This window comes from Daphnia pulicaria, unplaced genomic scaffold, assembly GCF_021234035.1.
Source record: "Daphnia pulicaria isolate SC F1-1A unplaced genomic scaffold, SC_F0-13Bv2 h1tg000064l, whole genome shotgun sequence".
In the NCBI taxonomy this organism is placed as follows: Eukaryota; Metazoa; Arthropoda; class Branchiopoda; order Diplostraca; family Daphniidae; genus Daphnia; species Daphnia pulicaria.
In genome coordinates this window covers 12,501-20,000 of record NW_025804786.1, presented here as the reverse complement: position 1 = coordinate 20,000, position 7,500 = coordinate 12,501, and the positions used below count along the sequence as shown (strand labels likewise).

General features: G+C 48.7%; 3 non-coding genes across 3 annotated transcripts in view; all 3 read left to right on the top strand.

Moving 5' to 3' along the window:
• The first annotated feature begins 3,137 nt into the window (after nt 1-3,137).
• Nucleotides 3,138-5,432, top strand: LOC124317921. The gene has a single exon (XR_006912389.1). It is a non-coding gene; the product is annotated as a small subunit ribosomal RNA (ribosomal RNA).
• Nucleotides 5,433-6,369: 937 nt separating this feature from the next.
• Nucleotides 6,370-6,522, top strand: LOC124317915. Its single transcript, XR_006912382.1, has one exon. It is a non-coding gene; the product is annotated as a 5.8S ribosomal RNA (ribosomal RNA).
• A 641-nt stretch (nt 6,523-7,163) lies between these two features.
• Nucleotides 7,164-7,500, top strand: part of LOC124317917 — a 4,575-nt gene continuing 4,238 nt past the window's right edge. Inside the window, exon 1 of the ribosomal RNA XR_006912384.1 lies at nt 7,164-7,500. This exon is cut by the window's right edge and continues 4,238 nt beyond it. This is a non-coding gene — a ribosomal RNA (large subunit ribosomal RNA).

Here is a 7,500-nt window from a genome sequence, read left to right as displayed (position 1 = left end):
TTGGCGGGACTTGGACGTATAAAGGCCGATGAAAAAAAATGGAAATGGAAATGAAAATTTCTCGATTTCCGACGACGGTGTTTGGCAACGACTCTCTCGCCCGGCCACTGGTCGGCGCGAGAGAGGAGTGAGCGAGACCCGTCGATTCGAAAAGAGAAGCCGTCACACCGTCGAGGCGTGGCGGCTCTCAAGTGGGTTGGTCGGGCGTGTCGTGATGACTCGCGACCGTAAAAAATTCCCACTCAAATTCTCCCATTTCCGACGACGGTGTTTGGCAACGACTCTCTCGCCCGGCCTCTGGTCGGCGCGAGAGAGGAGTGAGCGAGACCCGTCGATTCGAAAAAAAGCCGTCACACCGTCGAGGCGTGGCGGCTCTCAAATGGGTTGGTCGGGCGTGTCGTGATGACTTGCGACCGTAAAAAATTCCCACTCGTCGAAAATTTTCTAAGTCCCAACTTTGAAAACGACGGTTCCTGAAAGTCGGCTGGCGGTTGGATGGGGCAATGTCCCCGTCCAATCGCTAAAAATGAGCCGGAAAACGGAGACATTATGCGGCGGAACATTAGTGGTTTTCCTTAGTATAGAAGAGGTCTCGATTCCTAAACTCGGAAAAATTTTCAGAGTCCCAAAAATTTTCGAAGTGTCGAATAGTTTGGTTTCTCGAATTGAAAATTTTTTTCAAATTTGCGACATTACGACAAGCAGCGATTGTAAAGCCCGGTCCAAATTTTTCAAACGAGTCTTACTTCTTGTTAGTCCGCCTGGCCGATACCAAAGAATGGCCGACCGTCGACTATCGGGCGAATAGACGGGTGAAAGAAATAAAGTCGAAGCCGGTGGTTGGATAGATATCGAAGGGAAGGCGAAAGAGGCGAAAAGGAAAGCGCGAAATTTCTTTAGTAGCTTCGACGCAAAAACTTTGGTATCGACGGGGAGCTTTGGGAAATGAAACGAAGACGCAGAATGGGAAGTTGTCCGGTTCGGCGTTAGTTGTAGTTTCATTTCCACCGTAGCTGAGCTCCTTTCCGCCCGCCACTTCACATGATTTTAGTTTCGATTCCGTTCGATCGCGCTTGCACTGTCTTTGTTTTTTTTTCACTGCTTGGATCGCGGCTTTGCTCTAACCAGTTTAGCCCCATGCGATCAAAAAGTCTTAAAAAAAAAAACCGTTGAACGGAGACGAACTCGATGAGCTGTCGGTGTGTGAAATATCATTCCTTCGGTAAAACCGTTTTCGAAATTTCCGATGGTCGGTATATGTAAAAATATATCCGAACCGCGATGTGGACGGGAATTCAAACGCCCGCTTCACCGATTGGTGCGACAGCTGAGAAGCTCGTCACTCGATCCAACGACTCTTGGTCGAAAAGTTCAGAAGAGGTGCGCGCGTCAAACATTTTTTTGGTTTCGGACGTTTCGTTTCTTCGGCACGTGTGGTTTGTCTGTGGCCGTCTGTGAGAGAAATCGGACGCTTGTTCTTTGTTATTTTACCGTAACAAGACAAGACGGGAAAGATTCTTTCTTCCAAACTTACGGCATCATAACCATCAGCGTTTACCGTCAGCGACGATACGGAAGAGAAAAGAAAATGGTGCGCGTCTTTTCACTTTTTGACACCGTATCAAAAAAAATTACCGTTCAGGCGGAAATGTGTGTGTGTGTGTGTGAGCCGAGAGATAAAAAATAAAAAAGCCACCAAACAGAACGCTTTCAAATTATTTCGTGCGGCGTGCGCATATTTCACATTTTGCCGTTTGACGGAAGCTCGTTGTGTGGAACACAGAAGTGGAGATGGACGGAGTTGAAGGGGGGCGAAGACGGCCCGGTCGGACAAAGTCAAGAGATTGAAATATACGAGAGAATTGGGTGGAAGTGATGGCAAATCTATAAAATTCAAAAATCGGATGAGATGCGAGGACCGCAAAATGTGGCGTCGACTCTGACTCTCTTTTACTACGAACTTCCCTTCGACGGAAGATATCGAGAGCTGAGCTGAGCGCCCGCTGAGTATGGCCGGCGTAATTACAAACGAGTTACGGTTGGAGCTATATCGATTGTACGTATCCCGAACGTTCATCGAACAAGCCAGATCAACTCGGCGCCCGGTAAGATGTACGCTCAGTTATGGCCATGACACACGAAGGGAGAATTCAAACGGCTGTGAGTGTACGGCCCGCCCGGAGTTGTGTGTAGGCAGTGACCTCTCAAGAAAAAACGTAAAAAAATTTTTTTTGACAGTCACCGGTCTGCGACAAGTAATCAGTACGAAACTTGGGTGCAATGCAAAAAACATTTTGAGAATCCTTGCTTGACAACAACGAATCTAACACGATAAAAAAACGATCCCCATCGGTGTACCGCTTGCTTTTCTCGCGCTTCGGCGCAGAATCGCTTATTCAGCTGCCCTTGGAATATGTTCGTTTCGTGCATACTTGATCTCGGTCATTCTTCGGTGAACTCTTAAAGAATTGCGCACTTTTATAGGGGTAGTCTGGTTGCTTGTCTCGACTTGAAATGATTTGTTTTTTTCCGCCCATGACTTTCTATACGATGCCTCTATGCTGGCCTCTGACCGCGGTTGTTCCGAGTTTTCTCTTTCTCTTCGAAAGTCTTTGCGGAAAATTCTGCCTCGTGTGACCGTTGAGCGGTGAGGTGTGTGTGTGTGTGTGTGTCGTGCGGGGTGATGCGAGAGTGTGCCTCGGCGGTGGAAAAATAAAAATAAAACTCTGAGCCCACAAAAATTTAAAAGATGTATGCTTGTCAGCTTAGTAAAGCAGGCTTGACTTATGAGCATACAGCACGCCACATATGACCGTCGAAAACCGTAATACGGGAAAAAAAGTTGATGAATATATCAAGACCGGTCGAATGAATCCGATTCACTTTGGGCTCATAGACCGTTGAATGGTCTTTGACTTTGGAAATTGAAATGAAAAAAATCCAACAAACGGATCGGATCGGTGTTTCTCTTCACTGGGACTCGCTGTGACACGCCAGGCGTTGCGATCAAAAATTTTAGTTTCCGAAGAAAAAGAAAAAAAACGAAAAACGTGTTGATTTGGTGTGTGTTTGGTGATGCGTGGGCGAAATAAAAACCCGCAACTCGCCGGATGCATATCAAACAAACATACACGAAATACCTGGTTGATCCTGCCAGTAGCATATGCTTGTCTCAAAGATTAAGCCATGCATGTCTAAGTACAAGCCGCTAGACGGCGAAACCGCGAATGGCTCAATAAATCAGTTATGGTTCCTTAGATCCACTCCATCCTACTTGGATAACTGTGGTAATTCTAGAGCTAATACATGCACTCGAGCCTCGACTGCGGGCTTTCGGGCTCGCAGAAGAGGTGCTTTTATTAGATCAAAACCAGTCGGGGCCGGGCTTTCGGGCTCGCGCACCGTACCAATTTTGGTGACTCTGGATAACTTCACGCCGATCGCACGGCCTTCGCGCCGGCGACGTATCTTTCAAATGTCTGCCTTATCAACTGTCGATGGTAGGTTACGCGCCTACCATGGTTGCAACGGGTAACGGGGAATCGGGGTTCGATTCCGGAGAGGGAGCCTGAGAAACGGCTACCACATCCAAGGAAGGCAGCAGGCGCGCAAATTACCCACTCCCGGCACGGGGAGGTAGTGACGAAAAATAACGATACGGGACTCTTCCGAGGCCCCGTGATTGGAATGAGTACACTTTAAATCCTTTAACGAGGAACCATTGGAGGGCAAGTCTGGTGCCAGCAGCCGCGGTAACTCCAGCTCCAATAGCGTATATTAAAGTTGTTGCGGTTAAAAAGCTCGTAGTCGGATGTCTGTCTTCGGCCGGGCGGCGCCGCTCTGAATCAAGGGTGTTGCGTTTCACGCTCTGGGAGCCCGGGTGTCAAAGCCCGACTCTCTTCACGGTCGGACAACATCGCCGGAGTGGTGGTCGGTGCGTCGTTGTTGTATCTGCGGCCAGAGTTGGAAAGTTCTTTCGGGTTCTTTTTTAAATTTTGGTCGTAGTTGACTCGATTCGCTCCACCCAGTCAATCGTTCGGGGTGCCCTTCACCGGGTGTCTCGGGCGGCCGGCAACGTTTACTTTGAACAAATTAGAGTGCTCAAAGCAGGTGTATCCCAACGCCTGAATATCGCAGCATGGAATGATGGAATAGGACCTCGGTCCGATTTTGCTGGTCTTTTACTTTTGGACCCGAGGTAATGGTCAATAGAGACGGACGGGGGCATTCGTACTGCGGCGACAGAGGTGAAATTCTTGGACCGCCGCAAGACGAACAACAGCGAAGGCATTTGCCAAGAATGTTTTCCTTGATCAAGAACGAAAGTTAGAGGTTCGAAGGCGATCAGATACCGCCCTAGTTCTAACCATAAACGATGCCAACCAGCAATCCGTCGGAGTTACTCCAATGACTCGACGGGCAGCTTCCGGGAAACCAAAGTCTTTGGGTTCCGGGGGAAGTATGGTTGCAAAGCTGAAACTTAAAGGAATTGACGGAAGGGCACCACCAGGAGTGGAGCCTGCGGCTTAATTTGACTCAACACGGGAAACCTCACCAGGCCCGGACACTGGAAGGATTGACAGATTGAGAGCTCTTTCTTGATTCGGTGGGTGGTGGTGCATGGCCGTTCTTAGTTGGTGGAGCGATTTGTCTGGTTAATTCCGATAACGAACGAGACTCTAGCCTGCTAAATAGGTGACGGGTTTTATCAATTGAAACCGAAGGGAGTACGGAGGCGTCGGGATCAGGTGGCGGCGATTCGGGTCTCGGTGGGACTGGTTCCTTTAGTGAGGCAATCTCTCGGCTTGGTTTCGTTGTGCTTTGTTCGTCGGGTGTACGGCCTTCACGGGTTGGTTGCCTGGCGGATGAGGTATGGCGGGGCTTTGTCGGGAATGTCTCGCGGGGGCTGGCTCTATTGTTATTCGGTCGTCGTCATCCCCGGCGATACCTTCTGCTCTCGCGTCCGTCACGCAGTCTTCTTAGAGGGACAAGCGGCGTCCAGCCGCGTGACAGTGAGCAATAACAGGTCTGTGATGCCCTTAGATGTCCTGGGCCGCACGCGCGCTACACTGAAGGAATCAGCGTGTTTCACTCTCCCTGTCCGAAAGGACCGGGTAACCGCTGAACCTCCTTCGTGGTTGGGATTGGGGACTGCAATGATCCCCATGAACCAGGAATCCCTAGTAGGCGCGGGTCACTAGCCCGCGTCGATTACGTCCCTGCCCTTTGTACACACCGCCCGTCGCTACTACCGATTGAATGATTTAGTGAGGCCTTCGGACGGGCTTGTCGGGGTGCCGTCGAGTGGGGAGCAATCTCTGCCCGTGCGGTGCCTACCAACGGCGAGACTGAAAGATGGTCGAACTTGATCCTTTAGAGGAAGTAAAAGTCGTAACAAGGTTTCCGTAGGTGAACCTGCGGAAGGATCATAAACGAACAAGACAAATGTTTTGCGCATATGGCTTTGGTTGAGCACGAAACAACTAAAAGTTGCAAAACAAAAAAAAACCCCATCAAAAGTCTTTCGGCGTAAGACATCGTATGAACTATGTGTGGGTTGACGGAAGAAAATCATTTATTTTGAACGGGTATCAGGCGCTCTGATGCGCGGTGGTTTAAAGCGGATTCGCCTTTTCAAATTGATTTTTCTTTCCTCTCGGCTCAAAAAAAAACACAAAGTCTTTCGATTTGGTCTATGGCCGTGAGCAAATTCTTCCTGCTTCGATGGTGAATGTCTCTATAGATTCATTCGACCTTTAGCGGCGCTCACAGTGTTGACGTTAGTAGAGTGAAGAATACGATAGCCCGCCTGGGCCGCGAGTACCGAAGGAACAATAAAGGAGATTTTATAAAGTCTTAGTCCCTAAATCAAACACTTTGAAAAATAAAAACTCGGTGGATGGAGAGTCGGAAAAAAAAAAAAAAAACATCAAGATTTTGAACGGGTATCAGGCGCTCTGATGCGCGGTGGTTTAAAGCGGATACGCCCAATCGAAATTGTTTTTTTTTTGTTTCTCTCTTCGTCTTCGGGATTTTTTGATTCTCGGTGGGGGACGAAAGTGTGAGACTTTACTCTGGACGTTCTTTTCGGGCGTAGATACTCGTGGTTGCGTGCGTGTGCGTCGTATAGACTAACACTCCAAAGCCCGACACTATGCCGTTGAAAACCGAATGTTTTTTAAGCTTGCCCTTCGCCCTCTCGATGAAGTAGGAAGAATTCAAAATCACAATAACACACTAAACCCAAATTCTAGTACGAGTGTTTATCGGAACATTTTCTTTCTGGCTTTCTTTCTCCGCCCTCGCATTCATTTGCTTGGGCGGGTTGGAGAAAAAGAGAGAAGAAAACGAATATGTCGTTTTATATACGACCCTGAACGGTGGATCACTAGGCTCGTGGATCGATGAAGAGCGCAGCAAAGTGCGCTAATCCATGCGAACTGCAGAACACATGGAGCATCGAAATCTTGAACGTAAATGGCGGCCCAGCTTCTCGCTCGGGCCACATCTGACTGAGGGTCGGTCGAATGATGAACGAACAGAGATTTTTTCAGTCTTGGTTTTGCATGTTGGGTCGCGGCGAGATTTATTTTTCACCCGGCCTGACCGCATAAAAGCTCCCGAATCTCTAACGTCTGGGTGCCGCGCGACTTAAGTGTCCGCGATGCCTCAAATACAAAAAAGGGGGAAAAATAAAAGAAGGTTCGCCCTGTTTTGTTTTTTTCCTCTCTATTCAAAAGAAACCTTTTTCGATGGCAAAACAGATGGGAAATTTTTGAGCCAACTCAAAAAAAAATTTTAGAAATAAACACATCTTCTCGAACAAGGTGTCGGCTGCGTGTGCGCGATATACCGCTTCAACGCGAGTTTAGTTGTGTGTGTGCGCCGGGCGTGTCGAAGTGTCGACCACCGCGAATTATCACTCACTCTAACCGCTCGTTATGCAAGCTTGGTTCGCGCACGACGCGTTGTTTCAATACAAAAAGCCGCAGGACGCCCTGTCACTTTTCGTAAATTAATTTTTGCGAATAACGAGAGACTCGCTTTATTTCGAAAAAAAAAAATTTGAACCGGCAATTATTCAATCTTTCCCGGCTTTAAAACGCCAAAGTCTGCCGAGCTAGATAAAGTGTTGTCTCCTTTTGAAAACAAACAATTCATTCTGACCTCAGTTTAGATGAGACTACCCGCTGAACTTAAGCATATCAGTAAGCGGAGGAAAAGAAACTAACAAGGATTCCCTTAGTAGCGGCGAGCGAACAGGGATGAGCCCAGCACCGAACCTCGCGCCCGGTTGAGCGGGTGCCGAGGAATGTGGTGTTCGGGAGGATCGTGCGCGTCTGTCCGGTATCTATCGTCCAAGTCTCCATGAACGGGGCGAGCAACCCACAGAGGGTGTCAGGCCCGTAGATAAGACGAGCCGAGACCGTGCATCGGATCCCTTCCCAAGAGTCGGGTTGCTTGAGCGTGCAGCCCTAAGCGGGAGGTAAACTCCTTCTA